Source organism: Ranitomeya variabilis, chromosome 2 (assembly GCF_051348905.1).
Source record: "Ranitomeya variabilis isolate aRanVar5 chromosome 2, aRanVar5.hap1, whole genome shotgun sequence".
In the NCBI taxonomy this organism is placed as follows: Eukaryota; Metazoa; Chordata; class Amphibia; order Anura; family Dendrobatidae; genus Ranitomeya; species Ranitomeya variabilis.
In genome coordinates, this window is record NC_135233.1 from 354310011 (window position 1) to 354336501 (window position 26491).

At 43.8% G+C, this 26491-nt stretch overlaps 1 protein-coding gene across 1 annotated transcript in view; it reads right to left on the bottom strand.

Annotated features, from left to right (window-relative positions):
* LOC143805878 (cytochrome P450 2G1-like) overlaps nucleotides 1-26491 on the bottom strand; it is a 220013-nt gene that overhangs the window by 67553 nt on the left and 125969 nt on the right. The gene's annotated exons all lie outside the window — the stretch shown is intronic.

The window sequence follows — 26491 nt, forward strand, 5'->3', positions numbered from 1 at the left end:
TGTGTGGAGGGTGGGGTGGGGTTGGGGTGCAGCTTGCTTTATTTTTTGCAGAGTGTGTGGGGGGGGGTGGGGTTGGGGTGCAGCTTGCTTTATTTTTTGCAGTGTGTGTGTGGGGGGGTGGGGTTGGGGTGCCGCTTGCTTTATTTTTTGCAGTGTGCGTGTGTGGGGGGGGTGGGGTTGGGGTGCAGCCTTATTTTTTGGTGTGTGTGTGTGGGGGGGGGGGTTGGGGTGCAGCCTTATTTTTTGCAGTGTGTGTGTGTGGGGGGGGGCGGGGGGGGTTGGGGTGCTGCTTTATTTTGCAAACGTATTATGTGTGGGGGGGGCGGGGGGTTGGGGTGCAGCTTTATTTTGGAAACGTATTATGTGTGTGGGGGGGGGCGGGGTGGGGTTGGGGTGCAGCTTTATTTTGGAAACGTATTATGTGTTGCCGCAAGCAAGGGGCCCATCCGCAAGCATGGTCGCTGTGACTGGGTCCGGACACTGTGGCTGGGCACCATTGCTGTGACCCTTTTGCAGTGGGGCCCATTGTGTGGCTGGGCACTGTGCTTGTGGCAAAAATAAAAAAAAAGGACACACCATGGATGCGGGCGGGCGGCACTGGGCCCCCCCAAGCCACGGGCCTGGGTGCTTCCGCATCCGTCGCATCTATGGTGTGCATATGGCTCTAGGAACACAAAAGGGTGTTTAGCCTGATTTTCAGGCGTCCTATGGGTCTACCATGTAACATACTACTATGTCCAGGGCAGAAGGGGCTAAAATAGCCCTATGGTGCCTAACCTAACCATGGCAACCGGGGGGGCAATTGGGGGTTAGGTGCATTGCTCAGGAGCCACCCTACTCTCACTTCCTCCCGCTCCTCTCTGCTAAATGTATTCATCCATCCTTCTCCTTCTCCTTCTCCCCCTCCCACTCTTCCCAGACTTTGTGCAGTGTACAGTGGCTTACTTGTTTCTAGTTACTTATCACCTGCTCACCTCTGCCACCTTAGGTTTAAATGAGCAGATAGATGGTTATAGTAGTATGTGGACTGCACTAATAAGACTTTTGGTCCACACCTAACCTTTTCAGGGAAGAATAACATTTGTCAGGCAAGATGAGCCCTAAGAAAGCATCTGGTGCACAGAACAGAAAGCGAAAGGCCTTAGCAGAACAGGCAAATCAAAAGCAAGCAGGGTCTTTAAAAAGACTGTTCGAAAAATCTTCTGAACATGGTGGCACCAATGTACCGAGCACTGCTGAGTAGGGTTGAGCGACTTTCATTTTTTTAAGATCGAGTAGGGTTTTGGGAAACCCGATTTTGTCCAGAGTCGAGTCGAGTGCAGTCGGCCGATTATCGCTAAAAGTCGGGGATCGACCGAAACACGAAACCCAATGCAAGTCAATGGGGAAGCATAGTCGGCAGTGAGTGGAGGCCAGGAAAACACCTACAGTGCCCATTTTAATGCCAAAAACATCCATTCTTGTTTCTGAAGCTTGCCAATCTTAATTAACTGTATAATAATAGTTGGGCATAGGGAATTGGGTGAAAGTTGTGGGGGGAGTAGGGCTGGCTCAAGTTTTTCGTGGGCCCAGGAAATGCGGACTACGTCACGGCGGTGTTGCAGGGAAAGGTAAGTATTTAAAAGTTGCAAGTGCTGTGATCCTGAGCAAGCAGGGGGGGGGCCCACTCGTTCGCATTGCCACTGGCACAGGGCCCCTCAAAGTACGGCGGTGTGTTTGCATGGCGGGGGCGCCTCCCACCAGCAGCGACACTTTTGCGTACTCTGAGGGGCCCTGTGCCAGTGACGTCGCCAACGAGTATGCCCCCCCACCTGATGAAGGAACCTGCACTTTCATCTGCACCTTCCTCTTTGTCCCTGTGTAAGGTGGTATAACATGCGGGAAGGGGAACCTTACTTTCAGCAGGGACAGATTCTGGCTGTGTAGAGTACAAGGGGAATGTAGTGGTCTAGGTCAATGTACCAGCAGACTCATTTAGCAGTGGCTGGGCAATGGGCAGGATGAGGAGGAAACAGATATAGGGCCAAAGAATAAAGTAGGCTACATGCAGTTCAAAATTGGTAACAGGACTAAACAGGCGGCATTGCTTTGTTCAGTGGAGTAGCAAACCCAAGAGCAGCAGACACTGTTTCAAGGGCCTAACCACACTAGTAGGCCAAATGCAGTTTAATATCTGATAGTATAGGGCGAAAGCCAGAATGTGGAAGCTCAGCTTTGTTCAGTTGAGGACAACACCAGGGAGGGGCAGACACCTTTAGTAGGCCGGAAAAGCCTATTGCATTTTTTAAAATGGTAATTTGGAGCAGAAGGTTGAAGCTCAGCTTTATTTACTTGAGGGCAACACCAGGGAGGGGCAGAAGCCGTTAGTAGGCCCTAACCACCATTTTTTTTTTTTAAACCACATAATGAGAGCCGGAAGGTTGAAGCTCAGCTTTATTTAGTTGAGGACAACACCAGGGAGGGGCACACAGACAGACACCTTTAGTAGGCCTGAAAAGCCTATTGCATTTTTCAAAATGGTAATTTGGAGCAGAAGGTTGAAGCTCAGCTTTATTTAGTTGAGGGCAACACCAGGGAGGGGCAGAAGCCGTTAGTAGGCCCTAACCACCATTTTTTTTTTAAAACCACATAATGAGAGCCGGAAGGTTGAAGCTCAGCTTTATTTAGTTGAGGACAACACCAGGGAGGGGCAGAAGCCGTTAGTAGGCCCTAACCACCATTTTTTTTTTTAAAACCACATAATGAGAGCCGGAAGGTTGAAGCTCAGCTTTATTTAGTTGAGGACAACACCAGGGAGGGGCACACAGACAGACACCTTTTGTAGGCCTGAAAAGCCTATTGCATTTTTCAAAATGGTAATTTGGAGCAGAAGGTTGAAGCTCAGCTTTATTTAGTTGAGGGCAACACCAGGGAGGGGCAGAAGCCGTTAGTAGGCCCTAACCACCATTTTTTTTTTAAAACCACATAATGAGAGCCGGAAGGTTGAAGCTCAGCTTTATTTAGTTGAGGACAACACCAGGGAGGGGCAGAAGCCGTTAGTAGGCCCTAACCACCATTTTTTTTTTTAAAACCACATAATGAGAGCCGGAAGGTTGAAGCTCAGCTTTATTTAGTTGAGGACAACACCAGGGAGGGGCAGAAGCCGTTAGTAGGCCCTAACCACCATTTTTTTTTTAAAACCACATAATGAGAGCCGGAAGGTTGAAGCTCAGCTTTATTTAGTTGAGGACAACACCAGGGAGGGGCAGAAGCCGTTAGTAGGCCCTAACCACCATTTTTTTTTTTTAAACCACATAATGAGAGCCGGAAGGTTGAAGCTCAGCTTTATTTAGTTGAGGACAACACCAGGGAGGGGCACACAGACAGACACCTTTAGTAGGCCTGAAAAGCCTATTGCATTTTTCAAAATGGTAATTTGGAGCAGAAGGTTGAAGCTCAGCTTTATTTAGTTGAGGGCAACACCAGGGAGGGGCAGAAGCCGTTAGTAGGCCCTAACCACCATTTTTTTTTTAAAACCACATAATGAGAGCCGGAAGGTTGAAGCTCAGCTTTATTTAGTTGAGGACAACACCAGGGAGGGGCAGAAGCCGTTAGTAGGCCCTAACCACCATTTTTTTTTTTAAAACCACATAATGAGAGCCGGAAGGTTGAAGCTCAGCTTTATTTAGTTGAGGACAACACCAGGGAGGGGCAGAAGCCGTTAGTAGGCCCTAACCACCATTTTTTTTTTTAAAACCACATAATGAGAGCCGGAAGGTTGAAGCTCAGCTTTATTTAGTTGAGGACAACACCAGGGAGGGGCACACAGACAGACACCTTTTGTAGGCCTGAAAAGCCTATTGCATTTTTCAAAATGGTAATTTGGAGCAGAAGGTTGAAGCTCAGCTTTATTTAGTTGAGGGCAACACCAGGGAGGGGCAGAAGCCGTTAGTAGGCCCTAACCACCATTTTTTTTTTAAAACCACATAATGAGAGCCGGAAGGTTGAAGCTCAGCTTTATTTAGTTGAGGACAACACCAGGGAGGGGCAGAAGCCGTTAGTAGGCCCTAACCACCATTTTTTTTTTTAAAACCACATAATGAGAGCCGGAAGGTTGAAGCTCAGCTTTATTTAGTTGAGGACAACACCAGGGAGGGGCAGAAGCCGTTAGTAGGCCCTAACCACCATTTTTTTTTTTAAAACCACATAATGAGAGCCGGAAGGTTGAAGCTCAGCTTTATTTAGTTGAGGACAACACCAGGGAGGGGCACACAGACAGACACCTTTTGTAGGCCTGAAAAGCCTATTGCATTTTTCAAAATGGTAATTTGGAGCAGAAGGTTGAAGCTCAGCTTTATTTAGTTGAGGGCAACACCAGGGAGGGGCAGAAGCCGTTAGTAGGCCCTAACCACCATTTTTTTTTTAAAACCACATAATGAGAGCCGGAAGGTTGAAGCTCAGCTTTATTTAGTTGAGGACAACACCAGGGAGGGGCACACAGACAGACACCTTTTGTAGGCCTGAAAAGCCTATTGCATTTTTCAAAATGGTAATTTGGAGCAGAAGGTTGAAGCTCAGCTTTATTTAGTTGAGGGCAACACCAGGGAGGGGCAGAAGCCGTTAGTAGGCCCTAACCACCATTTTTTTTTTAAAACCACATAATGAGAGCCGGAAGGTTGAAGCTCAGCTTTATTTAGTTGAGGACAACACCAGGGAGGGGCAGAAGCCGTTAGTAGGCCCTAACCACCATTTTTTTTTTTAAAACCACATAATGAGAGCCGGAAGGTTGAAGCTCAGCTTTATTTAGTTGAGGACAACACCAGGGAGGGGCAGAAGCCGTTAGTAGGCCCTAACCACCATTTTTTTTTTTAAAACCACATAATGAGAGCCGGAAGGTTGAAGCTCAGCTTTATTTAGTTGAGGACAACACCAGGGAGGGGCACACAGACAGACACCTTTTGTAGGCCTGAAAAGCCTATTGCATTTTTCAAAATGGTAATTTGGAGCAGAAGGTTGAAGCTCAGCTTTATTTAGTTGAGGGCAACACCAGGGAGGGGCAGAAGCCGTTAGTAGGCCCTAACCACCATTTTTTTTTTAAAACCACATAATGAGAGCCGGAAGGTTGAAGCTCAGCTTTATTTAGTTGAGGACAACACCAGGGAGGGGCAGAAGCCGTTAGTAGGCCCTAACCACCATTTTTTTTTTTAAAACCACATAATGAGAGCCGGAAGGTTGAAGCTCAGCTTTATTTAGTTGAGGACAACACCAGGGAGGGGCAGAAGCCGTTAGTAGGCCCTAACCACCATTTTTTTTTTAAAACCACATAATGAGAGCCGGAAGGTTGAAGCTCAGCTTTATTTAGTTGAGGACAACACCAGGGAGGGGCAGAAGCCGTTAGTAGGCCCTAACCACCATTTTTTTTTTTAAAACCACATAATGAGAGCCGGAAGGTTGAAGCTCAGCTTTATTTAGTTGAGGACAACACCAGGGAGGGGCAGAAGCCGTTAGTAGGCCCTAACCACCATTTTTTTTTTTAAAACCACATAATGAGAGCCGGAAGGTTGAAGCTCAGCTTTATTTAGTTGAGGACAACACCAGGGAGGGGCAGAAGCCGTTAGTAGGCCCTAACCACCATTTTTTTTTTTAAAACCACATAATGAGAGCCGGAAGGTTGAAGCTCAGCTTTATTTAGTTGAGGACAACACCAGGGAGGGGCAGAAGCCGTTAGTAGGCCCTAACCACCATTTTTTTTTTTAAAACCACATAATGAGAGCCGGAAGGTTGAAGCTCAGCTTTATTTAGTTGAGGACAACACCAGGGAGGGGCAGAAGCCGTTAGTAGGCCCTAACCACCATTTTTTTTTTTAAAACCACATAATGAGAGCCGGAAGGTTGAAGCTCAGCTTTATTTAGTTGAGGACAACACCAGGGAGGGGCACACAGACAGACACCTTTAGTAGGCCTGAAAAGCCTATTGCATTTTTTAAAATGGTAATTTGGAGCAGAAGGTTGAAGCTCAGCTTTATTTAGTTGAGGGCAACACCAGGGAGGGGCAGAAGCCGTTAGTAGGCCCTAACCACCATTTTTTTTTTTTAAACCACATAATGAGAGCCGGAAGGTTGAAGCTCAGCTTTATTTAGTTGAGGGCAACACCAGGGAGGGGCAGAAGCCGTTAGTAGGCCCTAACCACCATTTTTTTTTTTTAAACCACATAATGAGAGCCGGAAGGTTGAAGCTCAGCTTTATTTAGTTGAGGGCAACACCAGGGAGGGGCAGAAGCCGTTAGTAGGCCCTAACCAAAGTTGAAGGCCAAATGCAGTTTAATTTCTGATACTATAGGCCGAAAGCCAGAAGGTGGAAGTTCCGATTTAGACAGTGGAGGACAATTTGAATTAGGGACTGCAGACAGACTTAGTAGGCTGTCCCCTGTGGACCATGCATCCACCACATTAACCCATTGCGCCGTAATGGACACGTAATCTTCCGTGGCCATGCCTACAGGTCCATGCGTCTGTTGTCAGGTGCACCTTTGTACTCACAGATTGCCAGAGTGCATGGACAATGCGGTCTTCTACATGCTGGTGGAGGGTTGGGATGGCTTTTCTCGCAAAAGAAGTGTCGACTGGTTAGCTTGTAGCGTGGTACAGCGTAGTCCATCATGGCCTTATTAATAGTAAATAAAATATATAACTAGGCTCTATGAACTTTTAAATAGGTTCCAGGGGTACACGGGCAGCATTGGTGTGGTCAGTGGAGGAGTATTGCAAGTAGGGGCTGCAGACAGGCTATCAAAGGCCTAAAATAACAAACAGTAGGCAGTCATGGCAGTTTTACATCGGTTACATGGATACACAGGCAGGCACTCCAGGCAGCATTGTGGTCAGTGGAGGAGTATTGCAAGTAGGGGCCGCAGACAGGCTATCAAAGGCCTAAAATAACAAACAATAGGCTCATGGCAGTTTTACAGCGGTTACATGGATACACGGGCAGGCAGCTTGGTGGTCAGTGGAGGAGTATTTAAAGTAGGGACCGCAGACAGGCTTCAAAGGCCTAACATAAGAAAATGGGCTGGCTGTAGGCACTTTATAATTGGTTCCAGGGGTACACGGGCAGCAGTGGTCTGGTCAGTGGAGGAGTATTTAAAGTAGGGACCGCAGACAGGCTATCAAAGGCCTAACATAACAAACAATAGGCTCATGGCAGTTTCACAGCGGTTACATGGATACACGGGCAGGCAGCTTGGTGGTCAGTGGAGGAGTATTGCAAGTAGGGGCTGCAGACAGGCTATCAAAGGCCTAAAATAACAAACAGTAGGCAGTCATGGCAGTTTTACATCGGTTACATGGATACACAGGCAGGCACTCCAGGCAGCATTGTGGTCAGTGGAGGAGTATTGCAAGTAGGGGCCGCAGACAGGCTATCAAAGGCCTAAAATAACAAACAATAGGCTCATGGCAGTTTTACAGCGGTTACATGGATACACAGGCAGGCACTCCAGGCAGCATTGTGGTCAGTGGAGGAGTATTGCAAGTAGGGACCGCAGACAGGCTTCAAAGGCCTAACATAAAAAAATGGGCTGGCTGTAGGCACTTTATAATTGGTTCCAGGGGTACACGGGCAGCAGTGGTCTGGTCAGTGGAGGAGTATTTAAAGTAGGGACCGCAGACAGGCTATCAAAGGCCTAAAATAACAAACAATAGGCTCATGGCAGTTTCACAGCGGTTACATGGATACACGGGCAGGCAGCTTGGTGGTCAGTGGAGGAGTATTGCAAGTAGGGGCCGCAGACAGGCTATCAAAGGCCTAAAATAACAAACAATAGGCTCATGGCAGTTTTACAGCGGTTACATGGATACACAGGCAGCTTGGTGGTGAGTGGAGGAGTAGTGCAAGGAGTGTCTGTCCCAGTACTCCCAAAATATAAATAGATGTTAATGTCTCGCAAAACAACCAAAACAAAAAAAAAAGGTGGCATACTTAGGTACAGGGGTGGGCTCATCTACTGAGTTTCTGACATAGTAATTTGGCAGTAACTATTTAATGGTGCCAATATAGGACACAGACACAGACTACTTTAAGTTGCATCATAGATGTCTACAAATTTGTATTGTCAGTGCCAGACATTGAATGATGTCAGCGAATAGACTAAAGATTGGTGGAGCTGTGCGACATAATTTTGCACGTGGTAGAGCACATTTTGAGCTGGGGTAGGGGGGAACTCTCTTGAGGCCGGCGGGACCGCCCCAGGGCCCCTCATGTTACAACGGTGTGTCTGACGTTGGGTGCGCACCACCACCGCCAGAGACACTACATTGTACTATGAGGGACCCAGTAGCAATGCCGTCAACCAAAAGCGAGCACACCCACCTCTTCAGACAAACAGCAGTCTCACGGGTGCTTGCGCCAAGTCGCGATACCACGGCCCCGTGTGGGGAGTTTTGCCATTTAGGGAGGTGTAAACATGTCGTATGCTGTACAATCAGCTGCAGCAAATTAGACATTAGAAAAGTAATTCACAGGCAAGAGCTTTTCATAGGAAAGCTAGGTGTCGGCCGGGCAAGGTGGGGCAAAAGATTTCGAAATCCAGTTGTGGTTCATTTTAATGAATGTTAGATCGTCAACATTTTGGGTAGCCAGACGAGTCCTTTTTTCGGTTAATATTGAACCTGCAGCACTGAATACTCTTTCTGATAGGACACTTGCTGCCGGGCAAGCAAGCTCCTGCAATGCATATTCTGCCAATTCTGGCCAGGTGTCTAATTTGGAGGCCCAGTAATCAAATGGGAATGACGGTTGAGGGAGAACATCGATAAGGGATGAAAAATAGTTAGTAACCATACTGGACAAATGTTGTCTCCTGTCACTTTCAATTGATGCAGCAGTACCTGTCCTGTCTGCGGTCATAGCAAAATCACTCCACAACCTGGTCAGAAAACCCCTCTGTCCAATGCCACTTCTGATGTGTGCACCCCTAACACTCCTAGTCTGCTGCCCCCTGGAGCTCGTGTGAGAACGATCACGTGCGCTGTGTGCTGGGAATGCCTGAAGCAAACGGTCAACAAGAGTTGATTGTTTGGTTGCTAATATTAGTTCCAAGTTCTCATGTGGCATAATATTTTGCAATTTGCCTTTATAGCGTGGATCAAGGAGGCAGGCCAACCAGTAATCGTCATCGTTCATCATTTTCGTAATGCGTGTGTCCCTTTTTAGGATACGTAAGGCATAATCCGCCATGTGGGCCAAAGTTCCAGTTGTCAAATCTCCGGTTGTGATTGGTTGAGGGGCAGTTGCAGGCAAATCTACGTCACTTGTGTCCCTCAAAAAACCAGAACCCGGCCGTGACACGCAACCAAATTCCTGTGCCCCCGGGAAAGGTTCGGCATTAAAAATATACTCATCCCCATCATCCTCCTCGTCCTCCACCTCCTCTTCGCCCGCTACCTCGTCCTGTACACTGCCCTGACCAGACAATGGCTGACTGTCATCAAGGCTTTCCTCTTCCTCTGGTGCAGACGCCTGCTCCTTTATGTGCGTCAAACTTTGCATCAGCAGACGCATTAGGGGGATGCTCATGCTTATTACGGCGTTGTCTGCACTAACCAGCCGTGTGCATTCCTCAAAGCACTGAAGGACTTGACACATGTCTTGTATCTTAGACCACTGCACACCTGACAACTCCATGTCTGCCATCCTACTGCCTGCCCGTGTATCCTCCCACAAATAAATAACAGCACGCCTCTGTTCGCACAGTCTCTGAAGCATGTGCAGTGTTGAGTTCCACCTTGTTGCAACGTCTATGATTAGGCGATGCTGGGGAAGGTTCAAAGACCGCTGATAGGTCTGCATACGGCTGGCGTGTACAGGCGAACGTCGGATATGTGAGCAAAGTGCACGCACTTTGAGGAGCAGGTCGGAGAACCCAGGATAAGTTTTCAATAAGCACTGCACCACCAGGTTTAAGGTGTGAGCCAGGCAAGGAATGTGTTTCAGTTGGGAAAGGGAGATGGCAGCCATGAAATTCCTTCCGTTATCACTCACTACCTTGCCTGCCTCAAGATCTACTGTGCCCAGCCACGACTGCGTTTCTTGTTGCAAGAACTCGGACAGAACTTCCGCGGTGTGTCTATTGTCGCCCAAGCACTTCATAGCCAATACAGCCTGCTGACGCTTGGCAGTAGCTGGCCCATAATGGGACAACTGGTGTGCAACAGTGTCATCTGCCGATGGAGTGGTTGGCAGACTGCGTTCTGTGGAAGAGCTGTAGCTTCTGCAGGAGGACGAGGAGGAGGAGGAGGAGGGGGTGCGAACGCCTACAGCCAACTGTTTCCTAGACCGTGGGCTAGGCACAACTGTCCCTAAATTGATGTCGCCTGTGGACCCTGCATCCACCACATTCACCCAGTGTGCCGTGATGGACACATAACGTCCCTGGCCATGCCTACTGGTCCATGCATCTGTAGTCAGGTGCACCTTTGTACTCACAGATTGCCTGAGTGCATGGACGATGCGCTGTTTAACATGCTGGTGCAGGGCTGGGATGGCTTTTCTGGAAAAAAAGTGTCGACTGGGTAGCTCGTATCGTGGTTCAGCGTACTCCATCAGGGCTTTGAAAGCTTCGCTTTCAACTAACCGGTAGGGCATCATCTCTAACGAGATTAGTCTAGCTATGTGGGCGTTAAAACCCTGTGTACGCGGATGCGAGGATAAGTACTTCCTTTTTCTAACCAGAGTCTCATGTAGGGTGAGCTGGACTGGAGAGCTGGAGATCGTGGAACTTTCGGGTGTGCCGGTGTACATGGCAGACTGAGAGACGGTTGGAGACGGTATTGTTTCCGCCGGTGCCCTAGATGCAATATTTCCTCCTACAAAACTGGTGATTCCCTGACCCTGACTGCTTTTGGCTGGCAAAGAAACCTGCACAGATACTGCCTGTGGTGCGGAAAATGGTGGCCTTACAGTGACGGAAGGGATGTTGCGTTGCTGACTAGCTTCATTGGCCGAGGGTGCTACAACCTTGAGGGACGTTTGGTAGTTAGTCCAGGCTTGAAAATGCATGGTGGTTAAGTGTCTATGCATGCAACTAGTATTTAGACTTTTCAGATTCTGACCTCTGCTTAAGCTAGTTGAACATTTTTGACAGATGACTTTGCGCTGATCAGTTGGATGTTGTTTAAAAAAATGCCAGACTGCACTCTTCCTAGACTCGGATCCCTTTTCAGGGATTGCAGACTGAGCTTTAACCGGATGGCAACGCTGTGCTCCAACAGGTTTTGGCTTTGACACGCGTTTTGGGCCAGATACGGGCCCGGCAGATGTAACCTGTTGCGATGTTGATGCCTGCTGCGGCCCCTCCTCCACCTCCGCTTCTGAACTACTGCCGCCTGCACCCTGTTCCCCCAATGGCTGCCAATCGGGGTCAATAACTGGGTCATCTATTACCTCCTCTTCGAGCTCGTGTGCAACTTCGTCTGTGTCACTGTGTCGGTCGGTGGTATAGCGTTCGTGGCGGGGCAACATAGTCTCATCAGGGTCTGATTGTGGATCTGTACCCTGAGAGGGCAATGTGGTGGTCTGAGTCAAAGGAGCAGCATAGTACTCTGGCTGTGGCTGTGCATCAGTGCACTCCATGTCAGAATATACTTGTAATGGGCATGGCCTGTTAAATGTTTCACTTTCTAAGCCAGGGACGGTATGTGTAAAGAGCTCCATGGAGTGACCCGTTGTGTCGCCTGCTGCATCCTTCTCTCTTGTTGTAGTTTTTGCTGAGGAGGACAAGGAAGCGACTTGTCCCTGACCGTGAACATCCACAAGCGACGCGCTGCTTTTACATTTACCAGTTTCGGAAGAGGAGGCAAAAGAGCTAGAGGCTGAGTCTGCAATGTAAGCCAAAACTTGCTGTTGCTGCTCCGCCTTTAAAAGCGGTTTTCCTACTCCCAGAAAAGAGAGCGTTCGAGGCCTTGTGTAGCCTGACGACGAAACTGGCTCCACAGCTCCAGACTTAGGTGGAATATTTTTATCCCCACGACCACCTGATGCTCCTCTACCACTACCATCATTACCAGCTGACAATGAACGCCCACGACGACCTCTTGCACCAGACTTCCTCATTGTTTTAAAATCTTAACCAAAGTAACTTTATTTGTTGCTGTCAAACAACTTACACGGTGAGCTATAACTTCAGTATGATTTCAATATCCCTTAACAGGTTGGTGAGACCACAAGGAAAATCAGGCACAATGTTACACACTCTGTTTTCTGTGGCACAAAATCACAGAGATGACACACACGCAGGACTGTCACTCAAGCACTAATGTCAATATTAATCTCCCACCTAATTTATTTTTTTTTTTTTCTCAGGGAGACTTTAGAAACCAAATAATATTAAAAAAAAAAAAAAAAAAGGCTTTCTATGGCCCACAATTAGAGAGAGAGAGGTGGCACACCCAGGAGTCAAGACTGGCACACAAGCTGAGAGGGCAATATTACTCTCCCACTGTTTTTTTATGTATTTTTTGTTTTTTCAGGGAGACTTTAGAAACCCAATAATATTTAAAAAAAAAAATAAATAGGCTTTCTATGGCCCACTGAATGAGAGGGAGAGAGGTGGCACACCCAGGAGTCAAGACTGGCACACAAGCTGAAAGGGCAATATTACTCTCCCACTGTTTTTTTAGGTTTTTTTTTTTTTTTCAGGGAGACTTTAGAAACCCAATAATATTTTAAAAAAAAAATAAATAGGCTTTCTATGGCCCACTGAATGAAAGGGAGAGAGGTGGCACACCCAGGAGTCAAGACTGGCACACAAGCTGAAAGGGCAATATTACTCTCCCACTGTTTTTTTATGTATTTTTTGTTTTTTCAGGGAGACTTTAGAAACCCAATAATATTTAAAAAAAAAAATAAATAGGCTTTCTATGGCCCACTGAATGAGAGGGAGAGAGGTGGCACACCCAGGAGTCAAGACTGGCACACAAGCTGAAAGGGCAATATTACTCTCCCACTGTTTTTTTAGGTTTTTTTTTTTTTTTCAGGGAGACTTTAGAAACCAAATAATATAAAAAAAAAAAAAAAAAAAAAATAGGCTTGCTATAGCCCACTGAATGAGAGATAGCACACACAGCAGTGGCACACAAGCCCTGACTGAGGCCAATATTTTTCTCCCACTGATTGATGTAGTGTTTTTGTGTTGAGGTAGAATTTAGAACACAAATCACGGAAAAAATAAATAGGCTTTCTATGGCCCACTGAATGAAAGGGAGAGAGGTGGCACACCCAGGAGTCAAGACTGGCACACAAGCTGAAAGGGCAATATTACTCTCCCACTGTTTTTTTATGTATTTTTTGTTTTTTCAGGGAGACTTTAGAAACCCAATAATATTTAAAAAAAAAAATAAATAGGCTTTCTATGGCCCACTGAATGAGAGGGAGAGAGGTGGCACACCCAGGAGTCAAGACTGGCACACAAGCTGAAAGGGCAATATTACTCTCCCACTGTTTTTTTAGGTTTTTTTTTTTTTTTTCAGGGAGACTTTAGAAACCCAATAATATTTTAAAAAAAAAATAAATAGGCTTTCTATGGCCCACTGAATGAGAGGGAGAGAGGTGGCACACCCAGGAGTCAAGACTGGCACACAAGCTGAAAGGGCAATATTACTCTCCCACTGTTTTTTTAGGTTTTTTTTTTTTTTTCAGGGAGACTTTAGAAACCCAATAATATTTAAAAAAAAAAATAAATAGGCTTTCTATGGCCCACTGAATGAAAGGGAGAGAGGTGGCACACCCAGGAGTCAAGACTGGCACACAAGCTGAAAGGGCAATATTACTCTCCCACTGTTTTTTTATGTATTTTTTGTTTTTTCAGGGAGACTTTAGAAACCCAATAATATTTTTAAAAAAAAATAAATAGGCTTTCTATGGCCCGCTGAATGAGAGGGAGAGAGGTGGCACACCCAGGAGTCAAGACTGGCACACAAGCTGAAAGGGCAATATTATTCTCCCACTGTTTTTTTAGGTTTTTTTTTTTTTTTCAGGGAGAATTAGAAACCAAATAATATTAAAAAAAAAAAATAAATAGGCTTTCTATGGCCCACTGAATGAGAGGGAGAGAGGTGGCACACCCAGGAGTCAAGACTGGCACACAAGCTGAAAGGGCAATATTACTCTCCCACTGTTTTTTTAGGTTTTTTTTTTTTTTTCAGGGAGACTTTAGAAACCAAATAATATTAAAAAAAAAAAAAAAAAAATAGGCTTGCTATAGCCCACTGAATGAGAGATAGCACACACAGCAGTGGCACACAAGCCCTGACTGAGGCCAATATTTTTCTCCCACTGATTGATGTAGTGTTTTTGTGTTGAGGTAGAATTTAGAACACAAATCACGGAAAAAATAAATAGGCTTTCTATGGCCCACTGAATGAAAGGGAGAGAGGTGGCACACCCAGGAGTCAAGACTGGCACACAAGCTGAAAGGGCAATATTACTCTCCCACTGTTTTTTTATGTATTTTTTGTTTTTTCAGGGAGACTTTAGAAACCCAATAATATTTTTTAAAAAAAATAAATAGGCTTTCTATGGCCCACTGAATGAGAGGGAGAGAGGTGGCACACCCAGGAGTCAAGACTGGCACACAAGCTGAAAGGGCAATATTACTCTCCCACTGTTTTTTTAGGTTTTTGTTTTTTTTCAGGGAGACTTTAGAAACCAAATAATATTAAAAAAAAAAAAAAAAAATAGGCTTGCTATAGCCCACTGAATGAGAGATAGCACACACAGCAGTGGCACACAAGCCCTGACTGAGGCCAATATTTTTCTCCCACTGATTGATGTAGTGTTTTTGTGTTGAGGTAGATTTTAGAACACAAATCACGGAAAAAATAAATAGGCTTTCTATGGCCCACTCAGTGAGAGATGGCACACACAGGGATGGCACTGTAGCAGAAATGCCAATCTTAATCTCCCACAAAAAAAAAAAAAAAAAAAAAAAAAAACTGTCCTACAATTACTATCTCCCTGCAGTAATGTAAGCCAGGTATGGCAGGCAGCAATAGGAGTGGACTGATGCACAAATTAAATAAAAAGTGTGGACAAACAAAAAAGATAGCTGTGCAGAAAGGAAGGAACAAGAGGATATGTGCTTTGAAAAAAGCAGTTGGTTTCCACAGTGGCGTACACACAGCAATACAGCTATCACGGAGCCTTCTAGGGCAGCCCAATGAGCTACAGCGCTGAGGGGAAAAAAAAAAAAAAAATAGCTTCCACAGTCCCTGCACACCGAAGGTGGTGTTGGACAGTGGAAATCGCTGCAGCACAAGCGGTTTGGTGGTTAGTGGACCCTGCCTAACGCTCTCCCTGCTTCTGACGAAGCGGCAGCAACCTCTCCCTAAGCTCAGATCAGCAGCAGTAAGATGGCGGTCGGCGGGAACGCCCCTTTATAGCCCCTGTGACGCCGCAGACAGCAAGCCAATCACTGCAATGCCCTTCTCTAAGATGGTGGGGACCAGGATCTATGTCATCACGCTGCCCACACTCTGCGTTCACCTTCATTGGCTGAGAAATGGCGCTTTTCGCGTCATTGAAACGCGACTTTGGCGCGAAAGTCGCGTACCGCATGGCCGACAAGCACAGGGGTCGGATCGGGTTTCATGAGACGCCGACTTAGCCAAAAGTCGGCGACTTTTGAAAATGATCGACCCGTTTCGCTCAACCCTACTGCTGAGGAATCAACATCAGATATTCCACAGCAAGAATGTGAAATAAGGAGTGGTATGGATACAATCCCATTGGAGCCAGGGGAACCATCAACGTCATTGAAAATTAGGATCAGCGAAGTTGACCAAGAGTCTACCATAGCAGACGTTTATGAGGTTGCAGTAGAACAAGATCAGTCTACCACACCAGCCCTCACATCAGAAGGGGATAACACATGCCAGCATGTGGAGGGCATTGATGAGGCTGAAAGCAGTGAAATTTCTGCAATCATTGACTCAGATCCTGCACTTTGGCCTACATTAAATTCTTCATCAATTGATCTAATCGTAGAAGCTGGCCCTGTGCAACTTAAAAATATAGAATTTAAGAGAGATGAGAGGAATCGACATTTTTCAGAGGACTTTTACTCTAGAATTTTGGACAATGGCGTGAAACGAGCAAGAAAGTGGTTGGTGTACTCCAAAAGTTTGAACAAAGTATTTTGCTTTTGTTGCAAACTGTTTGATAGAAGATCCCGTACGGCACTTGCATTGGATGGATCACAGGATTGGAGCCATATGAGTCAGATGTTAAAGGCCCATGAAACTTCCATTAACCATTACTCAGCAGAAACAAAGTGGATAGAAGTTCAGCTTCGCATGAAAAACAAAAAAACAATTGACCATCAGTTACAGAGCAGAATACAGAAAGAGCAGCAGCACTGGAGAAACGTACTGGAAAGACTCATGTGTATTACTCAGTTGTTGGCTGAACGGAACTTGGCATTTCGAGGATCTTCTGATCGTCTATACACCGCAAATAATGGAAATTTTCTTGCTATAGTACAGTTATTAGGAAATTATGACTTTGTAATGGCAGAACATCTGCGACGAGTCAAGTCAAAGGAGACATCTGACCACTACTGTAGTAAAACTATTCAAAATGAAATAATTAATTTGATGGCCAAAAAGGTTATTAGTGAAATTCTTGAAAGATGCAAAAAGGCAAAGTATTATTCCTTAATTCTTGATTGTACAACTGATCTAGCCCATCAAGAGCACATGTTTTTTACCATCCGTTTTATTGATGTTAAACTTGGGTTATGCCAGATCAGGGAACATTTTCTTGGATATGTTGCTGTAACAGACACAACTGGTAGAGGATTATCAGATATTATTCTTAATTTCCTAATTAGCAAAGAGCTAGATATTGATGACTGTCGTGGCCAGGGCTATGACAATGGTGCCAATATGGCAGGCAAAAATAATGGTGTTCAAGCCAACATACTAAAAAAAAATCCAAGGGCGTTTTTTGTACCATGTGGATGCCACAGCCTCAATTTAGTGGTTGGAGATGCAGCAGAATCTAACATAGATTCTATAACCCTGTTTGGAATTATTCAGCATGTATATACTATTTTTGCTGGGTCAGCCAAGAGATGGAAGGTTTTGACAGACCATGTATCAGGTCTTACTGTAAAACCTCTATGTACCACAAGATGGGAATGCCGGATAAACTGCCTCAAACCACTGATCCAAAATCTAGCAGGTATACAGGAGGCATTATTTGCCCTTTCTGAAGACAGCAGTACAGAGCCAAAAACAAAACATGATGCTCTAGAGTTGTCCCAACATATCCTTAATTTTAAATTCATGGTGTCCTTAATTGTGTGGTATGACATATTATTTCAAATCAATATTGTGAGCAAAGCTTTGCAAAACCAGACCGCCAACCTCATCACAGCAGCAGACATGATTGAAAAAACCCATGATTTTCTTAAGAAATTCAGGGAGAATGGTTTTGAAGGCTCTTTCCAAAGAGCAAAGAATATAGCAGAGGAAAATGGTGTGGACCCCATATTTAAGAGTACCTCACGTGTTAGAATTAAAAAACCCACTTTTAGCTATGAAGGACGGGATGAACCAATTGTGGATGCAAAGCAGAAATTTAAGGTTGAGTTCTTCAATGTGTTGGTGGATACTGCTTTAAATTCAATGGAGGAGCGTTTCCAGCAACGCAGTATTCATAATAAAAAATGGGGCTTTTTGTACGATATAAAGAGCCATGAATCACGGGAAGACTTGTTGGCACATAGTGTAGAACTGCAGAAGTCTCTGACTTATGGCAATAAGTCTGACATAAATGGTGCTGAACTTTCTGATGAACTCTGGCACATTCGGAATGTGCTCCCTGATGATGTTGAGACTCCGCTGCAGATACTTGGTTTCCTCACCAAAAAAAGAGTTTACAGAGCACTTTCCACAAACCTGGACTGCACTTCAGATTCTGTGCACCATCCCGATTTCTGTGGCCTCAGGAGAGCGCAGTTTTTCAAAACTTAAGCTCATTAAGACATATTTAAGGTCCACTATGACAGAGAGCAGGTTATCCTCACTTGCAGTCTTGTCAATTGAAAATGATGTGTTGGCATCTCTAGACTTAAATGAAACTATTGATGAGTTTGCCAAAGTAAAAGCACGGAAAGTTGCTTTTTAAATCAGTTTATGTAGCACGTTATTATGTTCTTGTTGTTGCTGGATTACAGTATAGTGCACTTTATTTTTATTTTTTTGTCTTGAAGGTTGAAAATTGTGCACATATTTAATGACAGTTTTTCTCATGTATGTTGCATATTTATTATATTATTTATATTTGATATTTTAAGATATTTTATTTAGTATTAAGGTGGATCAAAAGTCATAGAATGACTCTTGGTCCGCACGGCACCCGACCTGCTGCCACCCGTCCGGAACTCTTCTCCATGCTGGCCATCATCTCTGCACTCCGATTGGCTGTCAGCGTTGGGCTGACAGCCAATCAGAGTGCAGGGCGGTGTTTGGCCTTGCAGGCCGCCGCTCTGCACTCTGATTGGCTGTCAGCCCATATGGCTTTGGACCAAGCGTCATTTTTTCCTTTTGGTCCGCTTTAAAGCACTTTATAATTCCCGTTATTGCAATATTAGTGTTTCTTCAAGTGTTTTGCAGGGAAACACAAGTTTTCTAAGTAAACGTGTTGTTGTGAATATTAAAGAGTTATTGTTTTCTTTCAAAGTTTGGAGGGGGGGGGGGCGCCGTCCTGCAGTCTCGCACAGGGCGCCTTTTGGGCTAAGTCCGGCCCTGGATGTACTCACCTTGTACCGAGCGTCTCCTCCCTGCAGGCCCCGGATCCAAAATGGCCGCGGGGCTGCATCCGGGTCCTGCAGGGAGTACTTCCGGGTCGGAGCAGGCTGCAGAGCAGCCTGCTCTGATGAAAGTATGATCGCCGATCTGATGAGTGCTATGCAAACTATCAGATCGGCGATCTGTGATGTCCCCCCTGGGACAAAGTAAAAAAGTTAAAAAAAAAATTTTCACATGTGTAAGAAAAAAAAATAAAAAAATTCCTAAATAAAGAAGAAAAAAAAAATAATATTCCCATAAATACATTTCTTTATCTAAAAAAAACAAAAAAACAATAAAAGTACACATATTTAGTATCGCCGCATCTGTAACGACCCGACCTATAAAACTGTCCCACTAGTTAACCCCTTCAGTGAACACCGTAAGAAAAAAAAAAAAACGAGTAAAAAAAACAACGCTTTATTAACATACCGCCGATCAAAAAGTGGAATAACACGCAATCAAAAAGACGGATATAAATAACCATGGTACCGCTGAAAACGTCATCTTGTCCCGCAAAAAACGAGCCACCATACAGCATCATCAAAGAAAAAATAAAAAAGTTATAGTCCTCAGAATAAAGCGATGCCGAAATAATTATTTTTTCTATAAAATAGCTTTTATCGTATAAAAGCGCCGAAACATAAAAAAATGATATAAATGAGATATCGCTGTAATCGTACTGACCGACGAATAAAACTGCTTTATCAATTTTACCAAACGTGGAACGGTATAAACGCCTCCCCCAAAAGAAATTCATGAATAGCTGGTTTTTGGTCATTCTGCCTCACACAAATCGGAATAAAAAGTGATCAAAAACTGTCACATGTCCGAAAATGTTACCAATAAAAACGTCAACTCGTCCCGCAAAAAACAAGACCTCACATGACTCTGTGGACCAAAATACGGAAAAATTATAGGTCTGAAAATGTGGAGACGCAAAAACTTTTTTGCTATAAAAAGCGTCTTTTAGTGTGTGACAGCTGCCAATCATAAAAATCCGATATAAAAAATGCTATAAAAGTAAATCAAACCCCCCTTCATCACCCCCTTAGTTAGGGAAAAATAATAAAATTAAAAAAATGTATTTATTTCCATTTTCCCATTAGGGCTAGGGTTAGGGTTAGGGCTAGGGTTAGGGTTAGGGTTAGGGTTAGGGCTAGGGTTACGGCTAGGGTTAGGGCTAGGGTTAGGGCTAGGGTTATGGCTAGGGTTAGGGTTGGGGCTAGGGTTGGAGCTAAAGTTAGGGTTGAGGCTAATGTTAGGGATAGGGTTGGGGCTAAAGTTAGGGTTGGGGCTAAAGTTAGGGTTAGGGTTTGGATTACATTTACGGTTGGGATTAGGGTTGGGATTAGAATTAGGGGTATGTCAGGGTTAGGGGTGTGGTTAGGGTTACAGATGGGATTAGGGTTATGGGTGTGTTTGGATTAGAGTTTCAGGTAGAATTGGGGAGTTTCCACTGTTCAGGCACATCAGGGGCTCTCCAAACGCGACATGGCGTCCGATCTCAATTCGAGACAATTCTGGGTTGAAAAAGTAAAACAGTGCTCCTTCCCTTCCGAGCTCTCCCGTGCGCCCAAACAGGTGTTCCCCCCCACATATGGGGTATCAGTGTACTCAGGACAAATTGGACAATAACTTTTGGGGTCCAATTTATCCTGTTACCCTTGTAAAAATACAAAACTGGGGGCTAAAATATCATTTTTCTGAAAAAAAAAGGATTTTTATTTTCACGGCTCTGTGTTATAAACTGTAGTGAAACACTTTGGGGTTCAAAGTTCTCACAACACATCTAGATAAGTTCCTTGGGAGGTCTAGTTTCCAATATAGGGTCACTAGTGGGGGGTTTGTACTGCTTGGGTACATCAGGGGCTCTGCAAATGCAACATGACGCCTGCAGACCAATCAATGCAAGTCTGCATTCCAAATGGCACTCCTTCCCTTCCGAGCTCTGCCATGCGCTCAAACAGTGGTTCCCCCCACATATGGGGTATCAGCGTACTCAGGACAAATTGGACAACAACTTTCGGGGTCCAATTTATCCTGTTACCCTTGTAAAAATACAAAACTGGGGGCTAAAAAATCATTTTTCTGAAAAAATTTTTTTCACATGTGTAAGCCCGTAGAAGCTCAGAGGAGCGAAACGATCGTCTTCATTAGGAACCACAGTTCTCCCTGTAATATCCTGCTTTTTTAATATGAAGCTGCAATAAAGGAAGACTTTTGTACAGATGGTGAGTGCTCGTTTTCTTGCTATTACTGCTATATAGACATTGTTTCCTGTTTTCACGAGCACCCGATTCTGTTGTGGCAGTAACAACGCCTGGTTATTTGCTAGTGAAGCACAGGTGGGTCGATGCTGATAGTGCGTCAAACTTTTTTTCTTTTTTGTTTTCTTTCGCTGAAAATGTTATCTTGTCCCGCAAGAAACGAGCCGCCATACAGCATCATCAGCGAAAAAATAAAAAAGTTATAGTCCTCAGAATAAAGCGATGCAAAAATAATTATTTTTTCTATAAAATAGTTTGTATCGTATAAAAGCGCCAAAACATAAAAAAATGATACAAGTGAGGTATTGCTGTAATCGTACTGACCCGAAGAATAAAACTGCTTCATCCGGAACTGTATAAACGACCCCCCAAAAAGAAATTCACGAATAGCTGGTTTTTGGTCATTCTGCCTCACAAAAATCGGAATAAAAAGAGATAATAAAAAGTCATGTACCTGAAAATGTTACCAATAAAAACGTCAACTCGTCTCGGAAAAAACAAGATCTCACATGACTCTGTGGACCAAAATATGGAGAAATTATAGCTCTCAAAATATGGTAATGCAAAAAACATTTTTTGCAATAAAAAGCGTCTTTTAGTGTGTGACGGCTGCTAATCAAAAATCCACTAGAAAACACACTAAAAATAGTAAATCAAACCACCCTTCATCACCCCCTTAGTTACAAAAAAATGAAAAAATTTAAAAAATGTATTTATTTCCATTTTCCCATTAGGGTTAGGGCTAGGGTTAGGGTTAGGGCTAGGGTCAGGGTTAGGGCTAGGGCTAGGGTTAGGGCTAGGGTTAGGGATAGGGTTGGGGCTAGGGTTAGGGCTACAGTTAGGGTTGGGGCTAAAGTTAGGGTTAGGGTTTGGATTACATTTACGGTTGGGAATAGGGTTGGGATTAGGGTTAGGGGTGTGTCAGGGTTAGGGGTGTGATTAGGGTTACAGTTGAGATTAGGGTTAGGGATGTGTTTGGATTAGGATTTCAGTTATAATTGGGGGGTTACCACTGTTTAGGCACATCAGGGGCTCTCCAAACGCGACATTGCGTCAGATCTCAATTCCAGCCAATTCTGCGTTGAAACAGTAAAACAGTGCTCCTTCCCTTCTGAGCTCTCCCGTGCACACAAACAGGGGTTTACTCCAACATATGGGGTATCAGCATACTCAGGAAACATTGGACAACAACTTTTGGGGTCCAATTTCTCCTGTTACTCTTGGGAAAATACAAAACTGGGGGCTAAAAAATAATTTTTATTTTCACAGCTCTGCGTTATAAACTGTAGTGAAACACATGGGGGTTCAAAGCTCTCATAACACATTTAGATGAGTTCATTAGGGGATCTACTTTCCAAAATGGTGTCACTTGTGGGGGGTTTCAATGTTTAGGCACATCAGGGGCTCTCCAAACGCAACATGGCGTCCCATCTCAATTCCAGTCAATTTTGCATTGAAAAGTGAAATGGCGCTCCTTCCCATCCGAGCTCTGCCATGCACCCAAACAGTGGTTTACCCCCACATATGAGGTATCAGCATACTCAGGATAAATTGGAGAACAAATTTTGTGGTCCAATTTCTTCTCTTACCCTTGGGAAAATAAAAAATTGGGGGAAAAAAATCATTTTTGTGAAAAAATATGATTTTGTATTTTTACGGCTCTGCATTATAAACTTCTGTGAAGCACTTGGTGGGTCAAAGTGCTCACCACACATCTAGATAAGTTCCTTAGGGGGTCTACTTTCCAAAATGGTGTCACTTGTGGGGGGTTTCAATGTTTAGGCACATCAGGGGCTCTCCAAACACAACATGGCGTCCCATCTCAATTCCAGTCAATTTTGCATTGAAAAGTCAAACGACACTCCTTCCCTTCCGAGCTCTCCCTTGCGCCCAAACAGTGGTTTACCCCAACATATGGGGTATCGGCGTACTCAGGACAAATTGTACAACAACTTATGTGGTCCATTTTCTCCTGTTACCCTTGGTAAAATAAAACAAATTGGAGCTGAAGTAAATTTTTTGTGTAAAAAAGTTAAATGTTAATTTTTATTTAAACATTCCAAAAATTCCTGTGAAACACCTGAAGGGTTAATAATCTTCTTGAATGTGGTTTCGAGCACCTTGAGGGGTGCAGTTTTTAGAATGGTGTCAAACTTGGGTAGTTTCTATCATATAGACCCTTCAAAATGACTTAAAATGAGATGTGGTCCCTAAAAAAAAATGGTGTTGTAAAAATGAGAAATTGCTGGTCAAATTTTAACCCTTATAACTCCCTAACAAAAAAAAAAAATTATTTCCAATATTGTGCTGATGTAAAGTAGACATATTGGAAATGTTATTAAGTATTTTGTGTGACATATCTCTGTGATTTAACTGTATAAAAATTCAAAGTTGTAAAATTGCGAAATTTTCACCATTTTTGCCAAATTTCTGTTTTTTTCACAAATAAATGCAGGTAATATCAATGAAATTTTACCACTATCATGAAGTACAATATGTCAGGAGAAAGCAGTGTCAGAATCACCGGGATCCGTTGAAGCATTCCAGAGTTATCACCTCATAAAGGGACAGTGGTCAGAATTGTAAAAATTGGCCCGGTCATTAACGTGCAAACCACCCTTGGGGGTAAAGGGGTTAAGGGTCACCAATCTAACCCAAGAAGAGGTGCAAAACCGGCTAAATAAGATTAAAATAGATAAATCTCCGGGTCTGGATGTCATACACCCACGGAACTATGAGAACTAAGCAATGTAATAGACAAACCATTATTTCTTATATTTAGGGACTCTATAGTGACGAGGTCTGTTCCAGAGGACTGGCGCATAGCAAATGTGGTACCAATATTCAATAAGGGCTCTAAAAGTGAACCTGCAATTTATAGGCCAATATGTCTAATTTCTATTGTTGGTAAAATATTTGAAGGGTTTCTGAGGGATGTTATTCTGGATTATCTCAATGAGAATAACTGTTTAACTCCATATCAGCATGCATTTATGGTGAATCACTCCTGTCAAACCAATCTAATCAGTGTTTATGAAGAGGTAAGCTATAGACTGGACCACGGTGAGTCAATGGACGTGGTATGTCTTGAGTTTTCCAAAGCATTTGATACCGTGCCACACAAGAGGTTGGTACACAAAATGAGAATACTGGGTCTGGGGGAAAATGTGTGTAAATGGGTAAGTAACTGGCTTAATGATAGAAAGCAGAGGGTGGTTATAAATGGTATATTCTCTAACTGGGTCTCTGACCAGTAGGGTACCGCAGGGGGTCGGTGTTGGGACCTATTCTCTTCAACATATTTAATAACGATCTGGTAGAATGTTTAAAAAGTTAAATATTGATATTTGCTGATGATACAAAGCTATGCAAAGCAGTCAATAGAAAAGAAGATACTATTCTGCTACAGATGGATCTGGATAAGTTGGAAACTTGGGCTGAAAGGTGGCAGATGCAGTTTAACAATGATAAATGTAAGGTTATACACATGGGAAGAAGGAGTCAATATCACCATTACACACTGAACAGGAAACCACTGGGTAAATTTGACATGGAGAAGGACTTGGGGATCCTAGTTAATGATAAACCTACCTGGAGCAGCCAGTGCCAGGCAGCGGCTGCCAAGGCAAACAGAATCATGGGGTGCATTAAAAGAGGTCTGGATACACATGATGAGAGCATTATACTGCCTCTGTACAAATCCCTGGTTAGACCACACATGGAGTACTGTGTACAGTTTTGGACACTGGTGCTCAAGAATGATATAATGGAACTAGAGCGAGTACAAAGAAGGGCAAAAAATTAATAAAGGGGATGGGGAACTACAAAACCCAGAGAGACTAGCAAAATTAGAATTATTTAGTCAAGAAAAAAGACAACTGAGGGGCGATCTAATCACCATGTATGAGTATATAATTGGCTAATACAAATATCTCTCCGAGGATCTGTTTATACCAAGGAATGTTACGGTCATAAGGGGGAATTCTCTGCTTCTGGAGGAGAGAATTTTCCCCCAACATAGAAGAGGATTCTTTACCATTAAGGCAGTGAGAATCTGGAATTCCTTGCCTGAGGAGGTGGTGATGGCGAACTCAGTCGATGGGGTCAAGAGAGGCCTGGATGTCCTCCTGGAGTGTAACAATATTGTATTTTACAGTGATTAGGTTCTTTACAAGGATGTAGATCTGGGGATTTATTCTGACGGAATATAGGCTGAACTGGATAGACATGTCTTTTTTCGGCCTTGCTATGTTACTATGTTACCAAAAAAATCATAAAATAGCCAGACTGGAATTTGCCAAACTACATGTTGACAAGCCACAAAGATTCTGGGAGAATGTCATATGGACAGATGAGACAAAAATTGAACTTTTTTGGCAAGGCACATCAGCTCTATGTTCACAGACTGAAAAATGAAGTATATCAAGAAAAGAACACTGTCCCTACTGTGAAATATGGAGGAGGCACTGTCATGTTCTGGGGCTGCTTTGCTGTATCTGGCACAGGGTGTCAGAAAGCTTGGTCTCAGTCGCAGGTCATGGGTCTTGCAACAGGATAATGACCCAAAACACACAGCTAAAGACAACCAAGAATGGCATTGGAAAACAGTGGACTATTCTGAAGTGTCCTTCTATGAGCCCTGACCTAAATCCTATTGAGCATCTTTGGAAGGAGCTGAAACATGCCATCTGGAAAAGCCAAAATTCAATCACGAGACAACTGGAGCAGTTTGCTCTCAAGGAGTGGGCCAAAATACCTTTCGAGAGGTGCAGAAGTCTCATTGACAGTTACAGAAGTCGTTTGATTGCAGTGAATGTCTCAAAAGGTTGTGCAACAAAATATTAAGTTAAGGGTACCATCATTTCTGTCCAAGCCTATTTCATGAGTTTTATTTTTTAAAATTTCTATGGAAGCATGGTTGAAAAGCAATCTCTGACTTTTATTTGTTCATTTTCATAGATTTTTTATTTGTTATTACTTTTGTCAGATTCAAGTTGTTTCTGTGACCATTGTGGGTTTTTCTGTCATTAAACGAGAGGTACCAGCAATTTTGACCACATGTGTAAGTCCTCAATATCAGATCAATGAGAGTCTAACTCTAAGTTCAGGCACTCGACTTTTTGAGGGGGAATGGTGAGATGGCCAATACATCATCTCTGAATTATAGATATAAATTTTTCATTTTGCATGTTATCTTCCTGTTCTGCAAAAATCTATTAATGTCTTGGAAGTAATATGCCATGACCGGAAAACATATTGCAGCCATGTGAATGACACTTATCACTGTGAGAAATTTTCTAGGGCACATTTGGTTGCCATGAAACTGTTTCTGAAAGGCCATTTCAAACATTTAAAAGGAAATATGTGGAGGTACCAGATAGTATACACCTGACTACTT